The sequence below is a fragment of the Danio aesculapii genome, chromosome 2 (genome assembly GCF_903798145.1).
Source record: "Danio aesculapii chromosome 2, fDanAes4.1, whole genome shotgun sequence".
In the NCBI taxonomy this organism is placed as follows: Eukaryota; Metazoa; Chordata; class Actinopteri; order Cypriniformes; family Danionidae; genus Danio; species Danio aesculapii.
Window position 1 is genome coordinate 3,203,126 of NC_079436.1, and position 14,170 is coordinate 3,217,295.

Here is a 14,170-nt window from a genome sequence, read left to right on the forward strand (position 1 = left end):
GATATCTAAAATTTCTCTCGCAAGTGCCATTCGTGCCCGCTGTTCTCGCATAAATCCCCCAGAAGCCGCTGTCGACTGACTAACTGACTGACTGACTGACCGACCGACTGACCCACCCTTCTCCTTCCCTAAGCCCAACCGACAGTGTTTTCAAAAGCAATCCAGAAAAAGAAAAGCCCTCGCCTGACTTTTACCACGTTTTCAGATAGGACCACATTCTCACCATTATTTACTTGTTTATTTTATTTTTTGCCATTTGTTTTTGTCTTAGCTGCTTCTGGAACCATTCTTCACCGGACTCAAACCCTGTCGTTATGGTCAACTCCTCATTGCGTCTCAAGTCTGCCAAAGTACACGGTGAGCCACTGGACAAACTGGTAACAGTGGGAAAGTGATCCATATGGTGATTAGCAGTCAGCTGGTAATCGCGAAAAGAAACGGCATCACACCACCCCGTAGCGTTCATTTTAAAGACGAAAAGCAGCCAACCGTACCTCTGGCTACATAATTCGCGATCTCCAGAAATGTATATAGGGGTACTTTTTCAGAATGAGCCTGTGTTGAACAAAATACATGAATGCTTTGAGTCAAACTCCAATTCGGCTTAATAAACAAACCCAATGGATTCACTCAGTTCACTTTTATGAAAACAGAGCATGAACATTAATGTTTGATGAAACGCAACCCTGATCAGGATGACTTGTATCAAACCATACTATATTTTATTTATACTATATTACGGAGTTCTCCATCTCGATCCTGGAGGTCCAGTGTCCTGCAGATTTTAGCTGCAGTAACCCTCCAGTCAGACACACCTGGGCTAGCTAATCAAGCTCTTACTAGGTTTTCTAGAAACCTTGCGTGTGTTGTGGCAAGTTAAAACTAAAATCTGCAAGACACAGGATCTCCAAGACAGAGTTTGAGAACCCCTGTACTATACCATACTGTTCAGTGGAAATGATGCATTAGTTACCCCTGAAAGTGGGCAAAAGTAGACAAGCTCAAAATATTTTATCCCCTATTTACACCTGCATTTAATATTGTCAGCGTGTGATTGGATTGACGAAACACAGTTTAATAGCTGGTGTAAATCTTGCGTTTGATTAGTTTCCATGATTTATGATTTTGTTCACCGGTTCCTTGGTTGCTTTTCATAACTGCGTGTGATAGCTGTTACTTTAGGTCTCTTGAACATGATCTGGTAAGGGCTGCACGGTGGCTCAGTGATTATCACTGTCGCCTTAGCAAGAAGGTCGACGGTTCGATTTCTGGCTGGGCCAGTTAGCATTTCTGTCTGGAGTTTGCATGTTCTCCCCATGTTGACGTGGGTTTCCTCCGGGTGCTCCGATTTCCCCCACAGTCCAAACATATGTGATATTGATGAATTGGATGAACTAAATTGGCTGTAGTGTATGAGTGCGTGAATAGATGCGAGAGTGTATGGGTGTGTCCCAGTACTGGGTTGCAGCTGAAAGGGCACTGCTTGAAACATATGCTGGAATAGTTGGCGGTTCATTCTGCTGTGGCGACCCCTGATAAATAAGGGACTAAGCTGAAGGAAAATGAATGAATGATCTGGTAGGGCTTTTTATATTCTTCCAGTATTTTCCGTCTGCTTGTTTTATTGAATAAGAGCTTACGACTGCGTGAACTGTAGTTAAAGGGTCAGTTCACCCAAAATTTTAATTCCTGCCATCATCTACTCACCCTTTACTTGTTCCAATCCTGTTTGACTTTCTTCCTTCTACTGAAAACAGAAGTACATATTTTGAAGATAGCTGGAAACCACTGACATCCACAGTATTTGTTACTCCGAAAGTCAATGGTCACAGGTTTTCAGCTTCAGTATTCAACAGAATAAAGAAACTTATACTGCTGGAGGGAGAGTAAATAATAAGAACATTTTCATTTTTTAGGTGAACGATGCTTTTAAGCCAATAAAAATAATAAAAAAAGACAAGTGAGATTCATAATTGGAACAATTAGCTCTGAATTACTGAAAATGGATGCAGTTTTCAACAATTAATTTGTCCATCATCATTTATTCGTTCCTCAGCATGCTCTCTGACACCACTAATCTTCAATAGATTCATTAACACCAGCAACAATAACTTAAGATAAAGGACAAATATGTAGAACCGAAAATAGTTCTGGACATGCTCATCAGTCTGTGCTGCAGGTTTTTATTTATAGGGTCACTCACCACAAAAAGAAGATAATCCCCTTAGATTTGTGTATCGGTAGCATGGAGCGCCACTTCAATGGAGGAAGGGACCGCCAGGGGACAAAAAACGGGCCTCTCAGTAGGAAATGGGGCTTGCAGCTCAGTAGGGTACAACCACGTTCCCCTCTGAGACGGGGCAGAATATTGCACAGTGTGAGAACTGTGTGTCCTTCAAGGGGGATTGTGGGAGAATTGTGTACGCATTGAGACGAGTACGAGGCCATCAAATGCGAGCCATGCTGGCTTTGTCAATTGAGAATTTGGGGAAGCAACTCGCCACCTGGTGCGCTAGGCATGTCCGTCATAATAATAACAACGTGAATGATGACAATGGCAAAAGTGCATCGCCGTTTGTTCTCATTGACCGGGGCCAGGAACAACGAAACTTGCTTAATCGGATATAATGGGAAGCGAGTTAGCGTGTAGCGGTTTGACAGTTGTGGAAGCACCCCTCGGTTTTTCAGACACTACAAAAAGGACCCAAAGACGTCCAGGGTTAGGAAACAAACAACGTTAGGACCACGCCTCCCATTCGCTCGCTGGCTCCGCGCATTGGCAGTTGAAATTGTTGGGCACTCTACCCCACGCCTCGCACAGTAGGGGTCAACACCCAATAAATGCGGCTCTCAGTGTCGCCTGCCAATCAGCTTTGTGTGCTGATTACTGATAGCCTGAAAGGTCGTTAAAGGGATTTACATCGCATTTTGCACCACTTCCGCAGTCAAGAAACGTGCGCAGGTTTCGTAATGATTGTTTTAATGTTGAGTTTCCACCCACAGCTCGAAACCTACTTTTCTGGTCTGCGTAACGAATCGTTGATGGGAGCGCAAGGCTTAAAGAAGCCCATAAAAGATTTTCCCTAAAGATACTCCCCACTTTATTCGAGAATAGGCTCATTTCAAGAGTTAAACAGTTGAGTTTTATTGTTTTTTTAATTCATTCAATTGATCTCTGGGTCTGGGGGGAGAGCTTTTAGCTTAGCTTAGCATTAGTCATTGAATCAGATTAGACCATTAGCATCTCGCTCAAAAATGACAGAAGAGTTTCGATGAGTTTTCTATTTAAAGCATGACCCTTTTGTAGCTACATCATGTTCTAAGTTGCTATTTTCTAGGCTGATATGGCTAGGAACTATACTCTCATTTCAGCGTATTAATGAGGGAATTTTGCTGTGGTACCATTCAGACGCAGTGTCTGAAAATCAGCCAGATTTCCCTGTGTTCTGGTTCAAATAGATCTGAATGATTGGAGCGCAAGGCTTAAAGAAGCCCCCGGGTCCATAAAAGACTTTCCTTAAAGAAACACTCCGCTTTATTTTGGAAACAGGCTCATTTTTAAAGTCGAGAGTTAAACAGGTGAGTTTTATAGTTTTTTTTTTATCCATTCAGTTGATCTCTCAGTTTATTGGAAGCACTTTTAGCTTAGCTTAGCATTAATCATTGAATCAGATTAGACCATTAGCATCTCACTCAAAAAATGGCAGAAGAGTTTCGATGAGTTTTCTAGGCCGATATGGCTAGGAACTATACTCTCATTTTGGCATAGTAATTAAGGAATTTTGCTGCTGTACTATGGCTACAGCAATAATGCAATATCAGAAAATCAGCTAGTTTTCCTTGTGTTCCAGATCAAATAGATACGAATCACTGATTGGAGCGCAAGGCTTAAAAAGATTTTCCTCAAAGGAACACTCCACTTTTTTTGGGAAATATGCTCATTTTAAAGGTTAAACAGTTCATCTTATTGTTTTTTTTTAATTAATTTAATTGATCTCAAGGTCTTGCTGGAGCACTTTAAGCTTAGCTTAGCATTAGTCCTTGAATCAGATTAGACCATTAGCATCTCGCTCAAAAATGACATAAGAGTTTCGATGAGTTTTCTAAGCCGATATGGCTAGGAACTATACTCTCATTTTGGCGTAGTAATTAAGGAGTTTTACTGCGGCAGCAATAACGCAATGTTAAATGAACATATTTAGCCATTCGGGGGATTTGTTTAAGGGGGTGAGGGGGGGGGGGGATGTGATCCCTTATTACGGTGGGCATATCCCTTATTTTCACATCCCAATGTTGACAGATATGCCCAATCCACACAGCCTTCACTTTGCATTCACCCACATTCTCTCTCTCTCTCTCTCTCTCTCTCTCTCTCTCTCTCTCTCTCTCTCTCTCTCTCTCTCTCTCTCTCTCTCACACACACACACACACACACACATGTAGGTATTCACCACACACAAGTTAATGCCGGATCCATTAACATAAATACCGGAACGCAAAACACAAATATCTGACATTTTCAGGATCAGAATCCAGCAACATCCGGCTCAAATCAAGCACTGCTTTAACTGTTAAGTTGACATAATTTCTAATTATGCACATAGTTCATTTGCTTAATAATTTCATAAAGCTCAAGTCAACTAAGTGAAGTTTATTTATAAACTAATTTTGAGAGGATCACGTGTTTATGATTGCTTGCAGCTGGTCCTGCATAATTTAATTTATGATTCACCAATCAGACGATTCCTAAGCCACTATACATAGCCTCAGTTTCATATGACAGCCATCTTCATTTTGAAGAATCTCCCCTTCCACCCCTCCTTTCCTAGATGGGTGGCACGGTGGCCCAGTGGTTAGCCTTATTGCCTCACAGCAAGAACGTCACTGGTTCTAGTCCTTACCAAGCCAGCCAGCGTTTCTGTGCAGAGTTTACACTTTCTCCCCGTGCTCACGTGGGTTTCCCACAGGTTCCCCTGTTTCCTCCCACCATCCAAAAACATGCAACTTAAGTTAATTGACTAATCTAAATCGGCACCGTAGACATGCACCTAGTAATCTCTTAAGAGCAATCACTATCTGTTCATTAGCTACTACAGCAGGGGAGTTCGCCAGATCTACCTGAGCTCAAACTCCCTTGCAAGCGGAAGGGAGCCTCGGGCTCGAGGATCTTATAAGTTCAGGGCTCTCTCTCAGGACATCATGCCAAACAAGCTTTATAATCAATCATCAGTTAAATGTGAACTCATGAGTTGCTTGTTGAGTTTCTCTTTTGAAACATTTAAGTGTGTACGCTGAAAAACTGTATTGTTGCAACCATGATATCACTAACGTTGACGCATTAACACCACTCACATTTGCATGACAACTATTTGGTGTTCAGCCACTTGGCCCATGCAATCACGGTGAGGTAATAAGGACAGAAGCTCATGAAATGTTGTGATATTTCACTAAACCATCAGTGCCACCTTGTTTGGCACGCTTCCTGAAACGTCAAACCTATTGAAGCCAACCTGAGACCAAAGACAAATCCACTTGGCACAGCGCACCACATTGTCATTCTGATCCGTGCGCCACCTTCGTGGGTTTTTGTCATTTCTCAGGATGAAGGCTAAGAGACGGCAGCCCGAATTCCCCTAATGGGGTTAGAGGGAGTTTAAGCATCTAAAGAAGCTCTGGATGCATCAGAGGTGGTCCAGGCGTGTCTCCTCACTGCATTTCACATCACGCCAGTATCTCTTTTGATATGATCAAATCCCCACAGACAAGCTTTTGCTCCTTGATGGGCATAATTTCTTTAATTATATTTAATCCCACATTTGTGGCAGAGGCAGTCTATTGATTGTGAAGGATGAATCACTTCTGACACTCAGGAACGCTGTGCTGGAATTATCAGCATTTCACCCATGTCACAAAAGAGACTCCTTTATAAAATGTGTGTGTGTGTGTGTGTGTGTGTGTGTGTGTGTGTGTGTGTGCTCAGATTTGAGCTTAGAGTGTGTGTGTGAGCTTAAATGCAGTGCATTATTCATATTTCTAAAAAGCTTAAATGTGGAAAAGTACGTACTGCCATGTTATGGTCTGAGTAGGCGAACATTTTTTATTCCTGTGACAATGTGATAGTACTACAATGATTTAAACATCTAATAAAAGTGGCGTATGCACATCAAATTTATCATAAATAACAAAGATGCAGAGTGAGAGATTAATTGTGCAGTGTAGTCTGATTTATATTAGATTAGTCAGGTTTTATTAACGGAAGCGATTGTAAGATCTTATAAATGTCCAGCCCGATCTCATATATTGTCAGAAAAGTGGCTAATACCAACACAATCTCACGGCAATTCGTAACTTTTTGATTTAGTGGCTAATTCGTACAATTTAGTACCATTTGCTCATCCCCCAATGACGGTTGGGTTTAGGGGCGGGGTTAGGAGCCATGCCTCCTTTTTAAAATCGTACAATTTCGTACGACTGAACTAGTACGAATTCGTATGAATTAGCCACTAAACTGACAAAACGTAAAATACTTACGTTTTCTCATGAGATAAGGCTGCTAATACTTATATTTGTGTGAAAACGTACGTTTTTTTAAAAGGAGGCGTGTCCCCAAACCCCACCCCCAACCCTAGCCCTCATTGGAGGATGAGAAAATTATATTAAAATACAAATTAATATGAATTAGCCACAAAAATCTAAAAGTTACGAATTGCTGTGAAGACATTTTTGTGCCCACGTTCCTGTTAACTTTCACTTTTGCGAAATGATCTTATGACAAATTTCGAGCAATTTTTAGCACAACATTTTTAATAAATGCTCAAAAAGTACAAAATCAAAAACTTACAAATTGCCATAAACGCGTATGCACATTTTTTTAGTGCGCATGTTTGTTTTCTCTGAATCACACTTATGCACTATTAAATGACACCACTCTTGTTTTAATCTTATGTGTGAAAATGCGTCTTGATAATAGAACTGTTCATATTTACATTAATACACTATTTTGCGTATTGTCAAAAAATGGGCTATTTCGTACAAATTCATACAATTTAATTTGTATAAACAGTTATTTTTTTAAAAAAAGGAAGTTCATTTTAACTTTCACTATTGCGAAATCTTACAAAAAATTTAGAGAAATTTTCGCACATTTTATTAAACGCTCAAAAGATTGAAAACAAAAAAAGGTATGAATTGTTGTGAACGCGTATGCAGTTTTTTGTGTGCATGTTCGTTTTCTTCGATTCGTACTTACGCACTTTTGCGAAATGATCTTAGAACAAAGTTAGAGCAATTTCTGCCCAACATTTTTATAAATGACACCCCTGTTGTTTTTATCGCATGCATGAAAATGCTCCTTCATAGTTATAATTGACAAATTTCTGTAAATGCATATACAATTGTTTGTGCGCACATTCGTTTTAACTTCCACATTTGGGCAATGATCTTACAACAAATTTAGTGCAATTTCTGCACAATATTTTTATAAAATGATTAAAAAGTTTAAAATCAAAAAGTTAAGAATTGTCGTAAACGCATACTTGATATTTGAACTGTTCATATTTACATTAATGCACTATTTTACATATTGTCAGAAAATTCGCTAATTTGTACAAATTCATGCAATTTAATTAGCATGAAAATGTAAGTTTTTATAGAAGGAAGTTAATATTAATTTTCACTTTTGTGAAATGATCTTACAACAAACTTAGAGCAATTTCAGCACAACATTTTTATAAAAGGCTCAAAAAGTCCAAAATCCAAAAGTTACGAATTGCCATAAACGTGTACGCACAGTTTTTTGTGCGCACATTCGTTTTCTCCGAATCGCACTTACACACTTTTGCAAAATGATCTTACAATAAATTAAGAGCAATTATAGCACAACATTTTTATAAATTACACCCCTGTTGTTTTTATCGCATGCGTGAAAATGTTCTTCACAGTTACAATTTACAAATTGCTGTAAATGCGTACACAGCTTTTTGTCAGCATGTTCGTTTTAACTTTTACTTTTCCGAAATGATCTTACAACAAATTTAGAGCAATTTCAGCACAACGTTTTTATAAAATGATCAAAAAGATCAAAATCAAAAAGTTACGAATTGCTATAAATGCTTTTAGTTTTTTGTGTGCACGTCCGTTTTCTTTGAATCGAATTTAATTTGCATGAAAATGTAAGTTTTTATAGAAGGAAGTTAATATTAATTTTCACTTTTGCGAAATTATATTAGAACAAATTTAGAGCAATTTCAGCACAACATTTTTATAAATGACACCCCTGTTGTTTTTAATCGCATGTTGAAATGCTTCTTTATAGTTACAAGTTACAAATTGCTGTAAACGTGTACACACAGTTTTTTTGTCAGCACATTCGTTTAACTTTCACTTTTCCGAAATGATCTTACAACAAATTTAGAGCAATTTCAGCACAACGTTTTTATAAAATGCTCAAAACGATCAAAATCAAAAAGTTACGAATTGCTATAAATGCGTATACAGTTTTTTGTGCGCACGTTCGTTTTTTCCGAATCGCATTTATGCACTTTGAAATTACACCACTGTTTATTTAATTGCATGCGTGAAAATGCTTCCTAATAATAGAACAGTTCATATTTACATTAATGCACTATTTTACGTATTGTCAGAAAATTGGCTAATTCCTACAAATTCATGAAATTTAATTTGTATGTAAATGTACGTTTTTTTTAAAAGATTTTTATTTTTACTTTTACTTTTGCGAAATGATCTTACAACAAACTTAGAGCGATTTCCGCACACTATTTTTACAAATGACACCCCTGTTGTTCTAATCGTGAAATGCGTGAAAATGCACCTCGATAATAAAACGGTTCATATTTACATGAACGCACCGTCTTGTCTGTGTGCCAGCACCTGTAGCGGCTTCCAGCTCCGAGACTTTGGCATTGGCTCTCTCGTGCTGTTGCAGAGCACACCTGTCCTCCTCTAGGCTAAATAAAATACCTCAGTACCTGGCAGGCGGCAACAACCACTCATTGCCGTCTGACACGGCGGTGCGGTAACATCTCTGGAGACTTGTCATTTTGCTTTATTAAGCCCCACTGACAGGCTGTTTGACACTGGGCGTGGGGTCAAAGGTGTCAGGCCACGGCGAGCGGGAGCTGTGTTATACTGATTACCACACAAAATTACAGCCGAGGAGCGTCCAGCAACTGAGCTTCATAATTACAAGGGATGCTTCCACCATGAAAGGCTTCTGAGAGACTTTATCTATACGTGTGTGTGTGTGTGTGTGTGTGTTTGATCTGCGGGCTGGAATGTCGGTTCATGCAGTGTTTGAAAGGTCTTCTGCAAAGCACATCTGTACCAAATGCACCATCCGTGATGTTCTGTAAAATCATTTGGAGCTTCACAGGAATGTTTATGCATGCCGTAACTGATTTGAAATTGGGTCTCTGCATAAAGTAACCCGCTGTTAATCCTCAGTTTAAACTTGTCTGTCTTTCAGCCTTTGACTTGGCAACATCATTTTTTGACATTGTCTTTTTACCTAGTTGTTCACTTGTGTCCCATATGAATCTGTTATGGAGAAGTGTGTTATTCTGGGTGTAGTTTACATCAGAGCTCCATCTCTATTTCATATTTCAGAAATGCTAATTGTGTGTAAGGGATTAAATGTATGAATTAATGTGGTGCATTTATTAGACCAACCGGAGTCGGGAATACTTCCGAAAGACATTTTAATTTGAACAGCATCTACGCTTATGTTAGTCTGTTTTACATCATCCCGAGCTCTCCATAATCCTGGACCAGGCCGTATCCTGAGCAGATGCTGTGTTTGCCACTAAACTGACAAAACGTAAGATAGTTATGTTTACTTGTGAGATTGGGCTGGAATACACTCACCGGCCACTTTATTAGGTACACCTGTCCAACTTCTCGTTAACGCAAATTTCCAATCAGCCGATCACATGGCAGCAACTCAATGCATTTAGGCATGTCAAGACAATCTGTGCAAATGCCTTGTTGATGCCAGAGGTCAGAGGAGAATGGCCAGACTGGCTCCAGCTGATAGAAAGGCAACAGTAGCTCAAATAACCGCTCGTTAAAACCGAGGTCTGCAGAAGAGCATCTCTGAACACACAACACGTCCAACCTTGAGGCGGGTGGGCTACAGCAGCAGAAGACCACACCGGGTGCCACTCCTGTCAGCTAAGAATAGGAAACTGAGGCTACAATTCACACAGGCTCACCAAAACTGGACAGTAAAAGATTGGAAAAATGTTGCCTGGTCTGATGAGTCTTGATTTCTGCTGCCACATTCGGATGGTCGGGTCAGAATTTGGCGTCAACAACATGTAAGCATGGATCCATCCTGCCTTGTATCAACGGTTCAGGCTGCTGGTGGTGGTGTAATGGTGTGGGGGATATTTTCTTGGCACACTTTGAGCCCATTAGTACCAATCGAGCATCGTGTCAACGCCACAGCCTACCTGAGTATTGTTGATGACCATGTCCATCCCTTTATGACCACAGTGTACTCATCTTCTGATGGCTACTTCTAGCAGGATAACGCACCATGTCATAAAGCGTGAATCATCTCAGACTGGTTTCTTGAAAATGACAATGAGTTCACTGTACTCAAATGGCCTCCACAGTCACCAGAGCTCAATCCAATAGAGCACCTTTGGGATGTGGTGGAACTATCATGTCAATATGGAGTAAAATCTCTGAGGAATGTTTCCAGTAAGTATTAAGGCAGTTCTGAAGGCAAAAGGGGGTCCAACGCCGTACTAGTAAGGTGTACCTAATAAAGTGGCCGGGGAGTGTATGTAGTTATACTCAGGATAGATAGATAGACAGACAGACAACAAAAGTACACCCTGAAAACATTCTTCCAGTTTGTGTTTACTCACTGACAAAGTATAATACAAAAAATGTTGAATTTGCATCATTACAAATTGCACAACCATGTCCTGTAAAGACTCTAGGCATTGTGAGGTCCAGAATCCTAGTTAAGACTCCCCATTTCTACGTTAAAATGGATAACACTGAGAATCTTTTATCCTTTTATCCTGTTCAGATCCCTTAATCCCGTCACCATTTCAGTTTTCTGCTCTTATTTCCATTCATCGCAAACAGCACTTGCTTGGTTGTCCAGCTCTGGAATGTATCCGCAGCATAGAACTAAAAGCAGAGACACTCGAGCATGAAGAACTGTGCCAAGAACAAAATTAGATCTCTTTGAGTGTTTTAATGAGATGAATGTAAGTGTCCTCCTCACATGGTTAAGAATGGGGGAAAAGAGAAAAAGTGTCAGAGAATAGGGGTTTTGGGGTTACTCTGTTTAAAAGAGATTGTGCAATTGTTAACATAAGGATTAGTTTCTGCTAGACTTCACCTCTATCTATCTATCTATCTATCTATCTATCTATCTATCTATCTATCTATCTATCTATCTATCTATCTATCTATCTATCTATCTATCTATCTATCTATCTATCTATCTATCTATCTATCTATCTATCTATCTATCTCATCTTTCCATCTATCCATCCATTGATCTATTCATCCATTCATTGATCTATTCATCCATCAATCCATTTCTACATCCATTGATCTATTCATTCATCCATCCATCCATCCGTCATCCAATCATTCATCCATAAATCCATTGATCTATTCATCCATCCATCCGTCCATCCATTCATTCATCCGTACATTGACCTTTCCATCCATCCATTCATCCATCCATCCATCCATCCATCCATCCATCCATCCATCCATCCATCGTTCATTGACTTATTCATCCATCAATCCCTCCATCCATCCATTGGTCTATCCATCCATCCATCTATCCATCTATCCATCCATCCATTGATCCATCCATCCATCCATCCATGCCTTTCTTTTTTCTTCCATCCATCAATTTATTCATCCATTGATCTATTCATCCATCCATCCATTGATCCATTGATCCATTCATCCATCTATAGATCTATTCATCCATCAATACATTTCTCCATCCATTGATCTATTCATCCATCCATCCATCCATCCATTGATCCATCCATCCATCAATCAATTTCATCCATCAATCCATTCCTTTTTTTCTTCCTTCCATCCATCCATCCATCCATCCATCTATCCATCCATTGATCCATCCATCCATGCATCCATCCATAAATCCATTAATCTATTCATTCATCCATCCATCCATACATCCATTGATCCATCCATCCATGCATCCATCCATAAATCCATTAATCTATTCATCCATCCATCCATCCATCCATCCATCCATCCATCCATCAATCAATTTCATCCATCAATCCATTCCTTTTTTTCTTCCATCCATCCATCCATCCATCCATCCATCCATCCATCCATCCATCCATCCCTTTTTTCCTCCATCCATTTATCCATTCCATCCATCCACGCATCCATCCATAAATCCATATATCTATTCATCCACCCATCCATCCATTCATCCATCCATCTATCCATTCATTGACCTATTAATTAATCAATCCATCCATCCATCCATCCATCCATCCAACCAAACCCACAATTAAAAAACATGTCAAAAATGCTAATTGATTTGATGTCAATTGACAGCTTGATGTTGGAATGACTTTAGTCGTGCATTGTTAGTTGTTGCTAACAGATGTGAATTCGTTTTGACAAACACAACATTGGATTTTCATGCATTAGTAAAAGTTTAACTATGATTACAAGTATTGTTCATACTTATTCATTGTTCATTAATGAATGAAACTTTATTATAAAGTTCGACAAAATCATTATTATTTATTTAACTGCAATGCTGAAATACTGTAAGACAAGACGGTGCCTCATGTTTTATATAATATGATAAAATATACATTTGTTGTATTATTTTCATAGGTATGTAACACACATAACTTTTATCTGCATTTTTAAACAAAACAGTATTAGAGTGGACATGGCCTTAAAAATGATGAATCCCTAATTAACCCCCTAATTTAAACCTGCCAATCAACAAATGATTTACTCTCTATTTACCCCAAGTCTCAATGGCATCCCCATGCAGCGTTCAGTGGTCAGACCAAGGGGCTGGGCAATAAAAACAGCACTAAAATGCAATTACGGTGCCTGAAGAATGGCCAAGCTTAGCAATTTGCCCGGGTTAAAGCAAGGAGATTGCGAGTCTGAGGCCACTGGGAATTCGGTGGCTGCTCCGTGTGGGAAAAACAGTGGGACGGCGAAAAGCAGCCTTTGTGAAGTAATTACTGGAACTAGTAGTGAACAGCAGCAGCAGGCTTCACTAATGATAACCCCTCTCCTCGACCCCCTCCAGTCACCTTGTCATTGATATACTTACGCTGATATAAGCACACTTCACTGCAGGGTGGGCTTCGCACAATGATGGAGAAGTCAATGAGTTTTTCTGCTCGCTGCTGTCTTTTACAGGTGAACCAGTGTAAACCAATGCGTGATTCATCACACTTCACAATAAGGTTTCATTGGTTAATGTATTACTAACAGGAACTAAGTATGAACGATAGTTGCTACACCCTGGTAGGCCCAGATTTGGCATAAAGCTGGCACAGCAGGCGTGTGTCCGGCACTGGCAAATCGCATGTGGGCCAAACATGGCCCTGTTTGGCAAAGGTGGCACTGTCTTTAAGACTTGGGCCTGATATAAAATGTAGTATTTAGACCAGATGTTAAAAATGTATATGTGCCTATCTTGACCCACTTTTAAAATACATTTAAATAATTTTTGAGTGTAAAAATAAACTCTACCAATGGGGTCGCTCGAGAAAAAGTGCGGCCATAAAGCGAAATGCTTAATGGGTTAATCAAATTCATTGCAGTCGTAACACACCAACATATTTGACCCAGTTCAGGCACAAATATGGGTTATTAACTTTGCTGAGACTTGGCCCAGATATTGTCCATGTTTGGCCCTTGTATGGAAGCCAGACTTGGTCCAGTCATATACCATAATTCATTGCAGTATGCGGGCCAAGCAAAAGCTAATTGTGTGGGCCAGATCTGGGCCAGACAAATTTTGCTATGTGGGCATCAACATCCAGGTAGCAAAGAATTCTGGCCCAGATTTGGCATAAAGCTGGCACAGCAGGCATTTGTCCAACACTGGCATACAGCATGTGGGCCAAACATGGCCCGGGTTTGGCAGAGGTGGCAC